At 48.9% G+C, this 19,734-nt stretch overlaps 1 protein-coding gene across 1 annotated transcript in view; it reads right to left on the reverse strand.

The window, feature by feature from the left end:
- SRP68 (signal recognition particle 68) overlaps positions 1 to 19,734 on the reverse strand; it is a 309,007-nt gene that overhangs the window by 186,733 nt on the left and 102,540 nt on the right. The gene's annotated exons all lie outside the window — the stretch shown is intronic.

Below are 19,734 nucleotides of genomic sequence, written 5' to 3' on the forward strand. Positions count from 1 at the left end.
TAGATGCCTTGATAGAGGCCTGCAAAACCTTCCTCAGGTGGACCAGGTGATCCTGCCAGGTGGAGCTAAAGACAGCAATATCATCTAGATATACTGCACTAAAGGACTCCAAGCCAGCAAGGACTTGATTCACCAACCTTTGGAAGGTGGCAGGGGCATTCTTTAAGGCAAAGAGCATAACCGTGAACTGATGATGCCCATCAGGTGTAGAGAAAGCTGTCTTATTTTGCTCCAGGTGCCATTTTGATTTGCTAGTACCCTGCTGTCAAGTCAAAGGTACTTAAGAATTTGGCTGCACCTAATTTGTCAATGAGCTCATCCGCCCTTGTGATGGGGTGAGCATCTGTCTTGGTGACAGAGTTGAGCCCTCTGCAGTCCACACAAAACCTCATCTCTTTCTTGCCATCTTTGGTGTGAGGTTTCTGAACCAAGACCACTGGGCTAGCCCAGGGACTGTAAGAGTGCTCAATCACTCCAAACTCCAGCATCTTGTGGGCTTCCACCTTGATGCTTTCTTTGACTTGGTCAGACTGTCTGAATATTTTATTCTTGACAGGCATACTGTCTCCTGTGTCCACATCATGGGTACACAGGTGTGTCTGACCAGGGGTCAAGGAAAAGAGCTCAGCAAATTGCTGGAGGACCTTCCTGCAGTCAGCTTGCTGTTGGCCAGAGAAGGTGTCTGAATAGATCACTCCATCTACTGAGCCATCCTTAGGGCCAGTGGAGAGGAGATCAGGGAGAGGTTCACTCTCTGCTTCCTGGTCCTCATCTCTAACCATTAACATGTTTACACCTGCCCTGTCAGGATAGAGTTTAAGGCGGTTAACATGGATCACCCTCATGGGGGTCCAGCTAGTGCCCAGGTCCACCAGGTAGGTGACCTGACTCTTTCTCTAGTACTGGATAAGAGCCACTCCATCTGTCCTGTCCATCTGATCCACAGGCTCCAGAACCCACAATTTCTGCCCTGGCTGAAACTCAACCATAGCAGCCTTTTGGTCATACCACAACTGCTTGAGTTGTTGGCTGGCCTCAAGGTTTTTGCTTGCCTTTTCCACGTACTCTGCCATCCTTGAACGCCTAGTACATAGTCCATCACATCTTGTTTATGCTCTTGGAGAGGCCTCTCCCAGCCTTCTTTTACAAGTGCCAGTGGTCCCCTTACAGGATGGCTTAACAGAAGCTCAAAGGGGGAAAACCCTACTCCCTTCTGTGGCACCTCTCTGTAGGCGAAAAGCAGGCATGGCAAGAGGACATCCCATCTCCTTTTGAGTTTTTCAGGGACCCCCATAATCATACCCTTCAATGTCTTGTTAAATCTCTCTACAAGACCATTGGTTTGTGGATGGTATGGTGTGGCAAACTTGTAAGTCACCCCACACTCAATCCACATGTGCTATAGGTAAGCTGACATGAAGTTGGTACCTCTGTCAGAAACCACCTTCTTAGGAAATCCCACGCTGGCAAAAATACCTATAAATCCTTTAGCTACTGCAGGAGCAGTAGTGGACCTAAGGGGAATTGCTTCAGGGTACCTGGTAGCATGATCCACTACTACCAAGATATATTGGTTCCCTGATGCTGTGGGAGGTTCAAGTGGACCCACTATGTCCACTCCCACAAAGGGGACCCCCACCACTGGAAGTGGAATGAGGGGGCCCTTTGGAAGGCCACCTGTCTTACCACTGGCTTGACAGGTGACACAGGAGGAGCAAACCTCCTTAACCTTCTGGGACATACTGGGCCAATAGAAATGGTTGACTAATCTCTCCCAAGTCTTGGTTTGTCCCAAATGCCCAGCAAGGGGAATGTCATGGGCTAAGGTCAGAATTAACTCCCTAAACTCCTGAGGCACTACCACTCTCCTAGTGGCACCAGCTTTTGGATCTCTTCCCTCAGTGTAAAGGAGTTCCACTGACAGTTCCTTTTTCTTGCTCAGCTGCTTGCTGTCTTAGGCCTTCAAGAGAGGGACAACTCTCTTTTGTCCCTTACACAGCTGTTCCCTTGAGGGTCCCACTGGGCCCAAGAACTCAACTCGATAAGGCTCCATGGACTCAGTTTCCTAAGGGGATAGAACATCTTCCTGGAAAGAGGGGCTCAGTTCCTTGTGCTGTGCAGAAGCTGGTTCCCCAGTCTTCTTTCCTTTTCTCTTGGAAGGCTGGGCCATTATTACAGACTCCAACACTTCTTTTTCACCCTGAGCCCTGCTCTGTGCCCTTGTCTTGACACACACCAGTTCAGGGATACTCAGCATGGCTTCATGGGTCTTGAGCTCTACCTCAGCCCATGCTGAGGACTCCAGATCATTCCCTAGCAGACATTCTACTGAAATTGCAGAGGAGACTACCACCTGTTTCAGGCCAGTGACCCCTCCCCATTCTAAAGTTACCATTGCCATGGGATGGACTTTAGTTTGATTGTCAGCATTTGGGACTGGATATGTCTGTCCAGCCAAGTACTGTCCTGGGGAAACCAGTTTGTCTGTCACCATTGTGACACTGGCACCTGTATCCCTCAGGGCTTCTACTCTAGTCCCATTGATTAAGAGCTGCTACCTGTATTTTTGCATGTTAGGTGGCCAGGCAGCAAGTGTGGCTAAATCCACCCCACCCTCTGAGACTAATGTAGCTTCTATGTGGACTCTGATTTGCTCTGGGCACACTGTTGATACCACCTGGAGACTGGCTATTCCAGTACTAACTGGAGTAGTATTTGTTGTGAGACTTTTCTTTGGACAGGCTTTGTCTCCAGTTTGGTGTCCATGCTGTCTACAGTTTTGACACCAGGCCTTCTTGGGATCAAAGTTTTTATCCTTGTATCCATTTGTGGACTGTGAAGAGGCTCGGGCCCACCCTCCTGAGCAGGTTTTTGGGGCCCTGTAGAAGACTCTTTACTTTTGCCCTTGGATGTCTCACCACCCTTCCCCTGGGGAGGCTTTGTAACTCCTTTCTTTTGGTCACCCCTGTGGAAGTTTTGGTAACCCTAGTCTTGACCCAGTGGTCTGCCTTCTTTCCCAATTCTTGGGGAGAAATTGGACCTACGTCTACCAGATGTTGATGCAGTTTGTCATTGAAGCAATTACTTAACAGATTTTCTTTCATAAACAAGTTATACAGACCATCATAATCACTTACACCACTGCCAGTTATCCAACCATCTAGTGTTTTGACTGAGAAGTCAACAAAATCAACCCAGGTCTGGCTCGAGGATTTTTGAGCCCCCCTGAACCTAATTCTGTACTCGTCAGTTGAGAATCCAAAGCCCTCAATCAGGGTAGCCTTCATGAGGTCATAAGATTCGGCATCTTTACCAGAGAGTGTGAGGCGTCTAGCCCTACACTTTCCAGTGAACATTTCCCAAAGGAGAGCTCTCCAGTGCGATCTGCTTACTTTTCTGGTTGCACAAGCCCTCTCAAAAGCTGTGAACCATTTGGTGATGTCCTCACCATCTTCATATTTAGTTACAATCCCTTTGGGGATTTTTAGAATGTCAGTATTCTCTCTGACCCTATTTATTTTGCTGCCACCATTGATGGGGCTTAAACCCATCTCTTGTCTTTCTATTTCTATGGCTAGGAGCTGCTTCTCCAAAGCTGATCTCTTGGCCATCCTGGCTAATAGTATGTCCTCTTCATTGAGGCTGTCCTCAATGCTGACAGAAACACTGGACTCCCCTGCGGAAGAGCCAGGCTCTCCAACTATTATTTTTGGAGTCAGGGTTTGTCTTCCCTATTTAGTATGGGGTGGGGGTGGAAGGGGAGTTCTTCCTCCTGTTCACTAATTTCCCCATCTGAAGGAGTATCCTCCAACTCAGGGGGTGGTCCCTTGTGAACTCTGCCACGAGCTCCTGGAGCTTTGCCTTGGTAGGGTTGGACCCAGTCTTTATCTTTTTTGTCTTACAGAGAGACCTTAACTCTGACATCCCTAGATGCAGGCAAGGTGAGAGGTTGAGTTCCATCACTGTCTCATCTGTGTGGCTCATTATCACTCTAAAAGTTGGGATTACTTTTTAAGAATCTAAAAACTACTTTTAGAACTTAAATTCAAACTTTTACAAACTTTTAAATTCTAAAAGAAATGCTAACATAGATTTACACAAGGCCCTAGCAGGACTTTTAAAAATTTAGAAAAATAGTCAAAAATCAGCTTCTAATGACAAATTTTGGAATTTTAGTTGTGTGATCAGGTATTGGCTGAGTAGTCTAGCAAATGCAAAGTCTTAGATCCCACCGCTGATCCACCAATGTAGGAAGTTGGCTCTGTATATACTATCTCAAAGTAAGAGATAGTGTGCAAAGAGTCCAAGGGTTCCCCTTAGAGGTAAAATAGTGGTAAAAATAGATAATACTAATGCTCTATTTTGTGGTAGTGTGGTCGAGCAGTAGGCTTATCCAAGGAGTAGTGTTAAGCATTTGTTGTACATACACATAGACAATAAATGAGGTACACACACTCAGAGACAAATCCAGCCAATAGGTTTTTATATAGAAAAATATATTTTCTTAGTTTATTTTAAGAACCACAGGTTCAAATTCTACATGTAATATCTCATTCGAAAGGTATTGCAGGTAAGTACTTTAGGAACTTCAAATCATCAAAATTGCATGTATACTTTTCAAGTTATTCACAAATAGCTGTTTTAAAAGTGGACACTTAGTGTAATTTTCACAGTTCCTAGGGGAGGTAAGTATTTGTTAGGTTAACCAGGTAAGTAAGACACTTACAGGGCTTAGTTCTTGGTCCAAGGTAGCCCACCGTTGGGGGTTCAGAGCAACCCCAAAGTCACCACACCAGCAGCTCAGGGCCGGTCAGGTGCAGAGTTCAAAGTGGTGCCCAAAACACATAGGCTAGAATGGAGAGAAGGGGGTGCCCCGGTTCCGGTCTGCTTGCAGGTAAGTACCCGCGTCTTCGGAGGGCAGACCAGGGGGGTTTTGTAGGGCACCGGGGGGGACACAAGTCCACACAGAAATTTCACCCTCAGCGGCGCGGGGGCGGCCGGGTGCAGTGTAGAAACAAGCGTCGGGTTCGCAATGTTAGTCTATGAGAGATCTCGGGATCTCTTCAGCGCTGCAGGCAGGCAAGGGGGGGATTCCTCGGGGAAACCTCCAATTGGGCAAGGGAGAGGGACTCCTGGGGGTCACTTCTCCAGTGAAAGTCCGGTCCTTCAGGTCCTGGGGGCTGCGGGTGCAGGGTCTCTCCCAGGCGTCGGGACTTTAGGTTCAAAGAGTCGCGGTCAGGGGAAGCCTCGGGATTCCCTCTGCAGGCGGCGCTGTGGGGGCTCAGGGGGGACAGGTTTTGGTACTCACAGTATCAGAGTAGTCCTGGGGTCCCTCCTGAGGTGTTGGATCGCCACCAGCTGAGTCGGGGTCGCCGGGTGCAGTGTTGCAAGTCTCACGCTTCTTGCGGGGAGCTTGCAGGGTTCTTTAAAGCTGCTGGAAACAAAGTTGCAGCTTTTCTTGGAGCAGGTCCGCTGTCCTCGGGAGTTTCTTGTCTTTTCGAAGCAGGGGCAGTCCTCAGAGGATGTCGAGGTCGCTGGTCCCTTTGGAAGGCGTCGCTGGAGCAGGATCTTTGGAAGGCAGGAGACAGGCCGGTGAGTTTCTGGAGCCAAGGCAGTTGTCGTCTTCTGGTCTTCCGCTGCAGGGGTTTTCAGCTGGGCAGTCCTTCTTCTTGTAGTTGCAGGAATCTAATTTTCTAGGGTTCAGGGTAGCCCTTAAATACTAAATTTAAGGGCGTGTTTAGGTCTGGGGGGTTAGTAGCCAATGGCTACTAGCCCTGAGGGTGGGTACACCCTCTTTGTGCCTCCTCCCAAGGGGAGGGGGTCACAATCCTAACCCTATTGGGGGAATCCTCCATCTGCAAGATGGAGGATCTCTAAAAGTTAGAGTCACCTCAGCTCAGGACACCTTAGGGGCTGTCCTGACTGGCCAGTGACTCCTCCTTGTTTTTCTCATTATTTTCTCCGGCCTTGCCGCCAAAAGTGGGGCCTGGCCGGAGGGGGCGGGCAAGTCCACTAGCTGGAGTGTCCTGCTGGGTTGGCACAAAGGAGGTGAGTCTTTGAGGCTCACCGCCAGGTGTGACAATTCCTGCCTGGGAGAGGTGTTAGCATCTCCACCCAGTGCAGGCTTTGTTACTGGCCTCAGAGTGACAAAGGCACTCTCCCCATGGGGCCAGCAACATGTCTCGGTTTGTGGCAGGCTGCTAAAACTAGTCAGCCTACACAGATAGTCGGTTAAGTTTCAGGGGGCACCTCTAAGGTGCCCTCTGTGGTGTATTTTACAATAAAATGTACACTGGCATCAGTGTGCATTTATTGTGCTGAGAAGTTTGATACCAAACTTCCCAGCTTTCAGTGTAGCCATTATGGTGCTGTGGAGTTCGTGTTTGACAGACTCCCAGACCATATACTCTTATGGCTACCCTGCACTTACAATGTCTAAGGTTTTGTTTAGACACTGTAGGGGTACCATGCTCATGCACTGGTACCCTCACCTATGGTATAGGGCACCCTGCCTTAGGGCTGTAAGGCCTGCTAGAGGGGTGTCTTACCTATACTGCATAGGCAGTGAGAGGCTGGCATGGCACCCTGAGGGGAGTGCCATGTCGACTTACTCGTTTTGTCCTCACTAGCACACACAAGCTGACAAGCAGTGTGTCTGTGCTGAGTGAGAGGTCTCCAGGGTGGCATAAGACATGCTGCAGCCCTTAGAGACCTTCCTTGGCATCAGGGCCCTTGGTACTAGAAGTACCAGTTACAAGGGACTTATCTGGATGCCAGGGTCTGCCAATTGTGGATACAAAAGTACAGGTTAGGGAAAGAACACTGGTGCTGGGGCCTGGTTAGCAGGCCTCAGCACACTTTCAATTGTAAACATAGCATCAGCAAAGGCAAAAAGTCAGGGGGCAACCATGCCAAGGAGGCATTTCCTTACACAACCCCCCCCCAAACGAAAGAGGATGAGACTAACCTTTCCCAAGAGAGTCTTCATTTTCTAAGTGGAAGAACCTGGAAAGGCCATCTGCATTGGCATGGGCAGTCCCAGGTCTGTGTTCCACTATAAAGTCCATTCCCTGTAGGGAGATGGACCACCTCAACAGTTTAGGATTTTCACCTTTCATTTGCATCAGCCATTTGAGAGGTCTGTGGTCAGTTTGAACTAGGAAGTGAGTCCCAAAGAGGTATGGTCTCAGCTTCTTCAGGGACCAAACCACAGCAAAGGCCTCCCTCTCAATGGCACTCCAACGCTGCTCTCTGGGGAGTAACCTCCTGCTAATGAAAGCAACAGGCTGGTCAAGGCCATCATCATTTGTTTGGGACAAAACTGCCCCTATCCCATGTTCAGAGGCATCAGTCTGCACAATGAACTGCTTAGAATAATCTGGAGCTTTTAGAACTGGTGCTGAGCACATTGCTTGTTTCAGGGTGTCAAAGGCCTGTTGGCATTCCACAGTCCAGTTCACTTTCTTGGGCATTTTCTTGGAGGTGAGTTCAGTGAGGGCTGTCACAATGGATCCATATCCCTTCACAAACCTCCTGTAATACCCAGTCAAGCCAAGGAATGCCCTGACTTGAGTCTGGGTTTTTGGAGCTACCCAGTCCAGAATAGTCTGGATCTTGGGTTGGAGTGGCTGAACTTGGCCTCCACCTACAAGGTGGCCCAAGTAAACCACAGTTCCCTGCCCTATCTGGCATTTGGATGCCTTGATAGAGAGGCCTGCAGATTGCAGAGCCTTCAAAACCTTCTTCAGGTGGACCAGGTGATCCTGCCAGGTGGAGCTAAAGACAGCAATATCATCAAGATAAGCTGTGCTAAAGGACTCCAAGCCAGCAAGGACTTGATTCACCAACCTTTGGAAGGTGGCAGGGGCATTCTTTAAACCAAAGGGCATAACAGTAAACTGATAATGCCCATCAGGTGTGGAGAATGCTGTCTTTTCTTTTGCTCCAGGTGCCATTTTTATTTGCCAGTACCCTGCTGTCAAGTCAAAGGTACTTAGAAATTTGGCAGCACCTAATTTATCAATGAGCTCATCAGCTCTTGGAATTGGATGGGCATCTGTCTTGGTGACAGAATTGAGCCCTCTGTAGTCCACACAAAACCTCATCTCTTTCTTTCCATCTTTGGTGTGAGGTTTGGGGACTAAGACCACTGGGCTAGCCCAGGGGCTGTCAGAGCGCTCAATTACTCCCAATTCCAGCATCTTGTGGACTTCCACCTTGATGCTTTCTTTAACATGGTCAGATTGTCTAAAGATTTTGTTCTTGACAGGCATGCTGTCTCCTGTGTCCACATCATGGGTACACAGGTGTGTCTGACCAGGGGTTAAGGAGAAGAGTTCAGGAAACTGTTGTAGGACTCTCCTACAATCAGCTTGCTGTTGGCCAGAGAGGGTGTCTGAGTAGATCACTCCATCTACTGTACCATCTTTTGGGTCTGATGACAGAAGATCAGGGAGAGGTTCACTCTCTGCCTCCTGATCCTCATCTGTTACCATCAACAGATTGACATCAGCCCTGTCGTGGAAGAGCTTAAGGCGGTTTACATGGATCACCCTCTTGGGGCTCCTGCTTGTGCCCAGGTCCACCAAGTAGGTGACCTGACTCTTCCTCTCTAGTACTGGGTAAGGGCCACTCCATTTGTCCTGGAGTGCCCTGGGAGCCACAGGCTCCAGAACCCAGACTTTCTGCCCTGGTTGGAACTCAACCAGTGCAGCCTTTTGGTCATACCAAAACTTCTGGAGCTGTTGGCTGGCCTCAAGGTTTTTGGTTGCCTTTTCCATGTACTCTGCCATTCTAGAGCGAAGGCCAAGTACATAGTCCACTATGTCTTGTTTTGGCTCATGGAGAGGTCTCTCCCAGCCCTCTTTAACAAGAGCAAGTGGTCCCCTCACAGGATGACCAAACAGAAGTTCAAAGGGTGAGAATCCTACTCCCTTCTGTGGCACCTCTCTGTAAGCGAAAAGCAGACATGGCAAGAGGACATCCCATCTCCTTTTGAGCTTTTCTGGGAGCCCCATGATCATGCCTTTTAATGTCTTGTTGAATCTCTCAACCAAGCCATTAGTTTGTGGGTGGTATGGTGTAGTGAATTTATAAGTCACTCCACACTCATTCCACATGTGCTTTAGGTATGCTGACATGAAGTTGGTACCCCTGTCAGACACCACCTCCTTAGGGAAACCCACTCTGGTAAAGATACCAATGAGGGCCTTGGCTACTGCAGGGGCAGTAGTCGACCTAAGGGGAATAGCTTCAGGATACCTGGTAGCATGATCCACTACTACCAGGATATACATATTTCCTGAGGCTGTGGGAGGTTCCAGTGGACCAACTATGTCCACACCCACTCTTTCAAAGGGAACCCCCACCACTGGAAGTGGAATGAGGGGGGCCTTTGGATGCCCACCTGTCTTACCACTGGCTTGACAGGTGGGGCAGGAGAGGCAAAACTCCTTAACCATGTTGGACATATTGGGCCAGTAGAAGTGGTTGACTAACCTCTCCCACGTCTTGGTTTGTCCCAAATGTCCAGCAAGGGGAATGTCATGGGCCAATGTTAGGATGAACTCTCTGAACAGCTGAGGCACTACCACTCTCCTAGTGGCACCAGGTTTGGGGTCTCTGGCCTCAGTGTACAGGAGTCCATCTTCCCAATAGACCCTATGCGTTCCATTTTTCTTGCCTTTGGACTCTTCAGCAGCTTGCTGCCTAAGGCCTTCAAGAGAGGGACAGGTTTCTTGTCCCTTACACAGCTCCTCCCTTGAGGGTCCCCCTGGGCCTAAGAGCTCAACCTGGTAAGGTTCAAGCTCCAAAGGCTCAGGTCCCTCAGAGGGCAGAACTTCTTCCTGAGAAGAGAGGTTCCCTTTCTTTTGCTGTGTTGCAGTTGGTTTCCCAACTGACTTTCCCGTTCTCTTGGTAGGCTGGGCCATTCTTCCAGACTCCAGCTCTACTTGTTCACCCTGTGCCTTGCACTGTGCTCTTGTTTTCACACACACCAGTTCAGGGATACCCAGCATTGCTGCATGGGTTTTTAGTTCTACCTCAGCCCATGCTGAGGACTCCAGGTCATTTCCAAGCAGACAGTCCACTGGGATATTTGAGGAGACCACCACCTGTTTCAGGCCATTGACCCCTCCCCATTCTAAAGTAACCATTGCCATGGGATGTACTTTTCTCTGATTGTCAGCGTTGGTGACTGTGTAAGTTTTTCCAGTCAGGTATTGGCCAGGGGAAACCAGTTTCTCTGTCACCATGGTGACACTGGCACCTGTATCCCTCAGGCCCTCTATTCTAGTCCCATTAATTAAGAGTTGCTGTCTGTATTTTTGCATGTTAGGCGGCCAGACAGCTAGTGTGGCTAAATCCACCCCACCCTCAGAAACTAGAGTAGCTTCAGTGTGGACCCTGATTTGCTCTGGGCACACTGTTGATCCCACTTGGAGACTAGCCATACCAGTGTTACCTGGATGGGAGTTTGGAGTGGAATCTTTCTTGGGACAGGCCTTGTCTCCAGTTTGGTGTCCATGCTGTTTACAGCTATGACACCAGGCCTTTTTGGGATCAAAGTTTTTACCCTTGTACCCATTGTTTTGTGAAGAGGCTCTGGGCCCACCCTCCTGTGCAGGTTTTTGGGGGCCTGTAGAAGACTCTTTACTATTTTTAGTTTTGGTTGTCTCATCACCCTTCCCCTGGGGAGTCTTTGTGACCCCTTTCTTTTGGTCACCCCCTGTTGAAGTCTTGGACACCCTTGTCTTGACCCAATGGTCCGCCTTCTTTCCCAATTCTTGGGGATAAATTGGTCCTAGGTCTACCAGATGCTGATGCAGTTTATCATTGAAACAATTACTTAACAGGTGTTCTTTCACAAATAAATTGTACAGCCCATCATAATTACTCACACCACTGCCTTGAATCCAACCATCTAGTGTTTTCACTGAGTAGTCAACAAAGTCAACCCAGGTCTGGCTCGAGGATTTTTGAGCCCCCCTGAACCTAATCCTGTACTCCTCAGTGGAGAATCCAAAGCCCTCAATCAGGGTACCCTTCATGAGGTCATAAGATTCTGCATCTTGTCCAGAGAGTGTGAGGAGTCTATCCCTACACTTTCCTGTGAACATTTCCCAAAGGAGAGCACCCCAGTGAGATCTGTTCACTTTTCTGGTTACACAAGCCCTCTCAAAAGCTGTGAACCATTTGGTGATGTCATCACCATCTTCATATTTAGTTACAATCCCTTTAGGGATTTTCAACATGTCAGGAGAATCTCTGACCCTATTTATATTGCTGCCACCATTGATGGGTCCTAGGCCCATCTCTTGTCTTTCCCTCTCTATGGCTAGGATCTGTCTTTCCAAAGCCAATCTTTTGGCCATCCTGGCTAACTGGATGTCCTCTTCACTGGGGCTATCCTCAGTGATTTCAGAGGTGTTGGTCTCTCCTGTGAGGGAACCAGCATCTCTGACTATTATTTTTGGAGTCAGGGTTTGAGGGACCCTGTTCTCCCTAGATAGGACTGGTAGGGGGGAATTGTCCTCCAAGTCACTATCCTCTTCCTCTGAGTTGCCACCCTCAGAGGGGTTGGCCTTTTCAAACTCTGCCAAAAGCTCCTGGAGCTGTATTTTGGTAGGTTTGGGGCCCATTGTTATTTTCTTTATTTTACAGAGTGACCTTAGCTCCCTCATCTTAAGATGGAGGTAAGGTGTGGTGTCGAGTTCCACCACAGTCACATCTGTGCTAGACATTTTGCTTCTAAAAGTTGGAATACTTTTTAAGAATCTACAACTGGTTCTAGAATCTAATTCAAACTTTTACAAACTTTTAAACTCTAAAAGAAATGCTAAACAGGATCTAACACAAGGCCCTAGCAGGTCTTTTAAGAATTTAGAAAACTTTTCAAATTGCAAAAATCAATTTCTAATGACAATTTTGGAATTTGTCGTGTGATCAGGTATTGGCTGAGTAGTCCAGCAAATGCAAAGTCTTGTACCCCACCGCTGATCCACCAATGTAGGAAGTTGGCTCTGTATGTGCTATTTCAAAGTAAGGAATAGCATGCACAGAGTCCAAGGGTTCCCCTTAGAGGTAAAATAGTGGTAAAAATAGATAATACTAATGCTCTATTTTGTGGTAGTGTGGTCGAGCAGTAGGCTTATCCAAGGAGTAGTGTTAAGCATTTGTTGTACATACACATAGACAATAAATGAGGTACACACACTCAGAGACAAATCCAGCCAATAGGTTTTTATATAGAAAAATATCTTTTCTTAGTTTATTTTAAGAACCACAGGTTCAAATTCTACATGTAATATCTCATTCGAAAGGTATTGCAGGTAAGTACTTTAGGAACTTCAAATCATCAAAATTGCATGTATACTTTTCAAGTTATTCACAAATAGCTGTTTTAAAAGTGGACACAGTGTAATTTTCACAGTTCCTAGGGGAGGTAAGTATTTGTTAGGTTAACCAGGTAAGTAAGACACTTACAGGGCTTAGTTCTTGGTCCAAGGTAGCCCACTGTTGGGGGTTCAGAGCAACCCCAAAGTCACCACACCAGCAGCTCAGGGCCGGTCAGGTGCAGAGTTCAAAGTGGTGCCCAAAACACATAGGCTAGAATGGAGAGAAGGGGGTGCCCCGGTTCCGGTCTGCTTGCAGGTAAGTACCCGCGTCTTCGGAGGGCAGACCAGGGGGGTTTTGTAGGGCACCGGGGGGGACACAAGTCCACACAGAAATTTCACCCTCAGCGGCGCGGGGGCGGCCGGGTGCAGTGTAGAAACAAGCGTCGGGTTCGCAATGTTAGTCTATGAGAGATCTCGGGATCTCTTCAGCGCTGCAGGCAGGCAAGGGGGGGATTCCTCGGGGAAACCTCCACTTGGGCAAGGGAGAGGGACTCCTGGGGGTCACTTCTCCAGTGAAAGTCCGGTCCTTCAGGTCCTGGGGGCTGCGGGTGCAGGGTCTCTCCCAGGCGTCGGGACTTTAGGTTCAAAGAGTCGCGGTCAGGGGAAGCCTCGGGATTCCCTCTGCAGGCGGCGCTGTGGGGGCTCAGGGGGGACAGGTTTTGGTACTCACAGTATCAGAGTAGTCCTGGGGTCCCTCCTGAGGTGTTGGATCGCCACCAGCTGAGTCGGGGTCGCCGGGTGCAGTGTTGCAAGTCTCACGCTTCTTGCGGGGAGCTTGCAGGGTTCTTTAAAGCTGCTGGAAACAAAGTTGCAGCTTTTCTTGGAGCAGGTCCGCTGTCCTCGGAGTTTCTTGTCTTTTCGAAGCAGGGGCAGTCCTCAGAGGATGTCGAGGTCGCTGGTCCCTTTGGAAGGCGTCGCTGGAGCAGGATCTTTGGAAGGCAGGAGACAGGCCGGTGAGTTTCTGGAGCCAAGGCAGTTGTCGTCTTCTGGTCTTCCGCTGCAGGGGTTTTCAGCTGGGCAGTCCTTCTTCTTGTAGTTGCAGGAATCTAATTTTCTAGGGTTCAGGGTAGCCCTTAAATACTAAATTTAAGGGCGTGTTTAGGTCTGGGGGGTTAGTAGCCAATGGCTACTAGCCCTGAGGGTGGGTACACCCTCTTTGTGCCTCCTCCCAAGGGGAGGGGGTCACAATCCTAACCCTATTGGGGGAATCCTCCATCTGCAAGATGGAGGATCTCTAAAAGTTAGAGTCACCTCAGCTCAGGACACCTTAGGGGCTGTCCTGACTGGCCAGTGACTCCTCCTTGTTTTTCTCATTATTTTCTCCGGCCTTGCCGCCAAAAGTGGGGCCTGGCCGGAGGGGGCGGGCAACTCCACTAGCTGGAGTGTCCTGCTGGGTTGGCACAAAGGAGGTGAGTCTTTGAGGCTCACCGCCAGGTGTGACAATTCCTGCCTGGGAGAGGTGTTAGCATCTCCACCCAGTGCAGGCTTTGTTACTGGCCTCAGAGTGACAAAGGCACTCTCCCCATGGGGCCAGCAACATGTCTCGGTTTGTGGCAGGCTGCTAAAACTAGTCAGCCTACACAGATAGTCGGTTAAGTTTCAGGGGGCACCTCTAAGGTGCCCTCTGTGGTGTATTTTACAATAAAATGTACACTGGCATCAGTGTGCATTTATTGTGCTGAGAAGTTTGATACCAAACTTCCCAGCTTTCAGTGTAGCCATTATGGTGCTGTGGAGTTCGTGTTTGACAGACTCCCAGACCATATACTCTTATGGCTACCCTGCACTTACAATGTCTAAGGTTTTGTTTAGACACTGTAGGGGTACCATGCTCATGCACTGGTACCCTCACCTATGGTATAGGGCACCCTGCCTTAGGGCTGTAAGGCCTGCTAGAGGGGTGTCTTACCTATACTGCATAGGCAGTGAGAGGCTGGCATGGCACCCTGAGGGGAGTGCCATGTCGACTTACTCGTTTTGTCCTCACTAGCACACACAAGCTGACAAGCAGTGTGTCTGTGCTGAGTGAGAGGTCTCCAGGGTGGCATAAGACATGCTGCAGCCCTTAGAGACCTTCCTTGGCATCAGGGCCCTTGGTACTAGAAGTACCAGTTACAAGGGACTTATCTGGATGCCAGGGTCTGCCAATTGTGGATACAAAAGTACAGGTTAGGGAAAGAACACTGGTGCTGGGGCCTGGTTAGCAGGCCTCAGCACACTTTCAATTGTAAACATAGCATCAGCAAAGACAAAAAGTCAGGGGGCAACCATGCCAAGGAGGCATTTCCTTACAGGAACCCTTGGACTCTGCATGCTATTTCTTACTTTGAAATAGTACATACAGAGCCAACTTCCTACATCTATTTTCAGTGAAGCCATAATGTAGCTGGGGAACTCGTATTGACCAGTGTCCAGCACAGCTTCCCTGTTCACTTACTATGTCTAAGAATTGACAAATACATAGTAAGGGCATCTCTGCTCTTACAGATATGTCCACACACGTAATGTAATGCACCCTGTCTTAGGGCTGTAAGGCCTGCTGTAGGGGTGACTTACAAATATTACATGCAGTGTTCAGGGGCCATGTTGTGTTTTCACTTTTAGGGAGCACCTTTTCACACAGCCTGCAATGAGAGTCTGCATGAGGTTGGTGCTGGGTTCCTTATAGTGGCACAAGTTGTGCTGCAGCTCTTGGGGCCCTCTTCAGTACCCATGCCCTAGTTATCAGTGGTAATATTTACTAGGGACTTACAGAGGTGCTAGGGGGCCTGGCCACCTGGGGATCAAGAGACAAGGTGTCTTATTTTGGGGAAGGAACACTGGCAGTGGGGCCTGGTCAGCTTCAACCCAGTGCACTTCAGTCAAAGTTGCTTCAAAAACCAGACAAAAAGTGGGGGGAGGGTACTGCAACCAGAATCCAGTTTCCTACACTCCTGTATCGCTTGGTGTGCTGGGAGTGGAATTTACTGCCCTTGAAATATTTCAATGAGGTCTAGAACCATGTCCTTAGAGCCCAATGTGAGGATATCAGGATCAGGTTGACTTGTTTTTGTCTGCATTTTTGGATCACCTTTGGAATCATTGGACTAAGTAGAAAGGAGTAAGGAAATCTCCTGGACCATTTTATTCACTGGGCATTCCCCAGAGATTCCGGTTGGTAAAACCTGGATGCAAAGCTTTGGCATTGTGTTGTAAATGGATCTACTTACGGTGTCCCTTAGACCTGGAAGAGGTGTTTTGACACTTCTTTTTAGTTCCCATGTGTGTGTGGTGTTCGCTTTTCTGCTTAGCCTGTCCTCTTGTGTGTTTTCTTTTCCTTGTAGGTGTTGCTTTCATTTCTATTTTACCTTGAGCACATTTGTTTCTTTATTGAGTTCAAACTAGCTTTATTGTTTCAAGCTAGTTGATGCCAAGGAACTTTGTCATAACATCTGTGCACCTGACTGCTTCAGTGAAATACAACATTGATGTAGAGTGGCTTTCAGTGCTGCTATGGAGCCAGTCTTCGTGGACGACATCAAGCCAGCTTTCGCTGTCTTCCTCCCATGCCTTTGATCCTCTCTCGAGGTCGAAGCAGATTTCTAGAGTTTGCCTCCACCAGTGTCCCTTGTTTTTTACTCATATGGCTCCTTGGGCTTCACTCTGTCCCCCAGTGTCAGCTATTTCAGGGTCATTGCCGGGTTCTTCGAGTCAGAGGTCCTTGGCTTGAGTGAGTCTATGAGCAATTACCTTTTGTCTGTGTTCCTCCTTTGACACTTTCTTGTGGCTCTTGCTAGTTTGGCCCTAGGTGATCTAGAGTTCTGGCTATTCCCCTGGGGCCTCCTCCGTCTCAACAAAGTCCTCCTCATGGCTTGACAGGCCCAGATCTGTTAAGGACTCTAACTTTCTCTGCGGTGATGCCATCGCGTAGCATGCTTGTAGGAAAGTGCCCTTTTTGACGGTCACCCCAAGTTTTTTTTACCTGGTAATCAATGGGATTCTGACTGGAAGTGCACTGGGTTCCTGCTTACCAGGTCCCCAGTGCCATATCCCTTTCCCTAAAACTGTGCAATTGTTCCCCAACTGGCCATCCCCTTGCCCCCCTGCAAGTCTCTAGTAAATCATACAGCTGGTACCTAGGGCATGGATACCAAAAAGGGTCACCAAGGGTTGCAGCATGTATTGTGCCACCCTCAGGGGCCCCTCACCAAGCACATGCAACTGCCATTGCAGGCTGCATGTCTTTGTGCTGCTAAAAGTGAAAACATGACATGGCACACGGCCTGTGTGCCCTTTCCCTTAGCACTGTGTGCAATATATGTACATCACCCCTACAGCAGGCCTTACAGCCCTATGGCGGGGGCATTATATTACATGTGAGGGCATATCTGCAAGAACAGATATGTCCCTGTTATGTCTTTGTCGATTCTTAGACATAGTGAGTGAGCAGGGAAGCCATTTTAGTATATGTGCTGGACACTGGTCAATACAAGTTCCCCGCTACATGGTGGCTTCACTGAATATAGGGATGTTTGGTATCAAACATCTCGTATTAATAAACCCTTACCGATTCCAATGATGGATTTATTAATACATGCATTGAGAGGGTACCTTACAGGTGCCCCCTGAAAACCTACCAGCTACCCATGTGGGGACTGACAAGTTTTAGCCAGCCTGCCGCCAACAAACAAGTCTGACCTCCTACGGTGAGAGCCATTGCTTTCGGGCAGACAATCACAAAGCCTGCTCTGAGAAAGGTGTTTATACACCCCACCCAACAGGATGATCTGTAAACCTGCATTCAAGGCAAGGGCTTTCAAAGAAATCCACCGCCCTTGGTCTGGAGATCTGGCTTCACTCATATGAGAGATGCCAACTGCCCTATCCCCAGGGCCCATTTGACACCTGTACAGGTGGGAAATGTAGTATTCAGGGAGGTGTGTCCACCCCTCAGGTCACTACCACCCCTAACACGAGATGCCTGACGTGGGGCCAACTTTTTAGAAATCTGGCATTTTGGTGCTGGCAAAATTGGCTACTACCGAACACTCCCCAAAGAGCTCCTACATTCAGTATTTAAGGGGGCCCTGGCACCAGGAAATCAGATTCCTGCGGACCTATGAAGAATACTCAAGAGCCGCAAAAGCAAAGACAGAGGAAGAAGCACCTGACTTGGCCCCAAATCTTACCAGCCTGTCTGCTGTTCCAGCCTATTTGAGCTAATGTCGACTTGTTTTGCAAGCTGCTGTGCCTCCAAAAGTCTGGGAGGCATGCTTGCCTTCAACAAAGTCCCAGTAACTCCCATGGAGCAGCGGACACAAGCTCACACAAAAAGTATACCCTCAGCGGCACTGGGGCGGCCGGGTGCAGTGTGCAAACACATGTCGGGTCCGCAATGTAAATCAATGGGAGACCAAGGGGTCTCTTCAGCGGTGCAGGCAGGCAAGGGGGGGGGGGGGCTCCTCGGGGTAGCCACCACCTGGGCAAGGGAGAGGGCCTCCTGGGGGTCACTCCTGCACTGAAGTTCCGATCCTTCAGGTGCTGGGGGCTGCGGGTGCAGGGTCTTTTCCAGCCGTCGGGATTTTGGAGTCAGGCAGTCGCGGTCAGGGGGAGCCTCGGGATTCCCTCTGCAGGCGTCGCTGTGGGGGCTCAGGGGGGACAACTTTGGTTACTCACAGTCTCGGAGTCGCCGGAGGGTCCTCCCTGAGGTGTTGTTTCTCCACCAGTCGAGTCGGGGTCGCCGGGTGCAGTGTTGCAAGTCTCACGCTTCTTGCGGGGATTGCAGGGGTCTTTAAATCTGCTCCTCTGAAACAAAGTTGCAGTCTTTTTGGAGCAGGTCCGCTGTCCTCGGGAGTTTCTTGTTCCTCTTGAAGCAGGGCAGTCCTCTGAGGATTCAGAGGTCGCTGGTCCTGGAGAAAGCGTCGCTGGAGCAGGTTTCTTTAGAAGCCAGGAGACAGGCCGGTAGGACTGGGACCAAAGCAGTTGGTGTCTTCTTCCTTCTTCTGCAGGGGTTTTTCAGCTCAGCAGTCTTCTTCTTCGGTAAGTTGCAGGAATCTAAATTCTTAGGTTCAGGGAAGCCCTTAAATACTAAATTTGCACCGTCGCTGGTGGCTATACAGAGTCCAGTTCCTCTTGGAAAGCCAGCTTTCTTTTTGTTTTTAAAGGAGGTGCAGTGATAATTCTTCCTGTCTCCTTATGAATATGTATTCTGGATTGTCTCTCATCCATAACTTGTAAAATTGGTTCAATCTCAGGCTCTTCCTCAGAAGTCTTATGAGATTCCCTTAAAATTTTTGGAAGTCCTTGTTTCTCTGTATGTGACGATTTTTTCGGCTCCGAAGTGTATAGTTTTTTTGGTCCCGAAAAGGTAGTCAAAGGTCTCGGCTCCGAAGCCGATTGCTGAATTTTCAACTCCGAAGAATGGGCTCTTTCACTGGAGTCCGAAACGGTGCCTTTAACAGATTTGCTCGACTCCGAAGTATACGGAGGAGTGGCCTTTTTTGGTGCCGACCCCAAAGGACAGTAGCCAACAGTCTTTTTTTCGTGCTGAACCATGGCTTTCCGGCAGTGGTGTATCCAAGGCCTTTAAATGTTTTTTGTGCAGGGGTGTAGGGGCAGACGCACTCACATGCTGGCCAGCTATGATGGGTCTGTCGTCTTCAGATTCTTGTTCAGAGTCTGTCTCGGATGGAGACTGCTGTCTGCGCCTGCTCTTCTTCCAGGATGTCGAGATTTTCGCTGCTTTTCGACGCTATTTTGAGTCTTGGGCTCTGTGATCTCAGAGGGCCTTCTTTGATCGAAATAATCAACAGGCCTCACAATCTTCCTCCCGATGGTCTGGAGGAAGGCACAAATTACAAACCAAGTGTTGGTCTGTATAGGGGTACTTCGCGTTGCACCGAGGGCAGAATCAGAATGGAGTCCGGTCCATCAGGCTTTCCACACGGCAGGCCAGAGTCGGGCGGACACGCCCCGAAAGGCAAAAAAAAAATGAAGGTTCCGATGGTACTACCAGTTCGATGCTAGATGGGAAACTCGATCGAAACAATACCGACGAATAAGAAGGTTTTCTGTGGTTTCCCGAATGGAAATTTCGGAGCGAGAGGAAACAAGTCCGAACCCGACCGTGGAAACAAAACAATCTAACAATGGAGTCGATGCCCATGCGTAATGGAACAGAGAGGAGGAGTCACTCAATCCTGTGACTCCAAAAAGACTTCTTAGAAGAAAAACAACTTGTAACACTCCGAGCCCAACACCAGATGTCGGAAGAGCTATGCATAGCATGTGTATCTGCAGTTACAGATGCCATCGAATACACACACATTACATATATATATATGAGAGAGAGAGAGAGAGA

This window comes from Pleurodeles waltl, chromosome 7, assembly GCF_031143425.1.
Source record: "Pleurodeles waltl isolate 20211129_DDA chromosome 7, aPleWal1.hap1.20221129, whole genome shotgun sequence".
Taxonomy (NCBI): Eukaryota; Metazoa; Chordata; class Amphibia; order Caudata; family Salamandridae; genus Pleurodeles; species Pleurodeles waltl.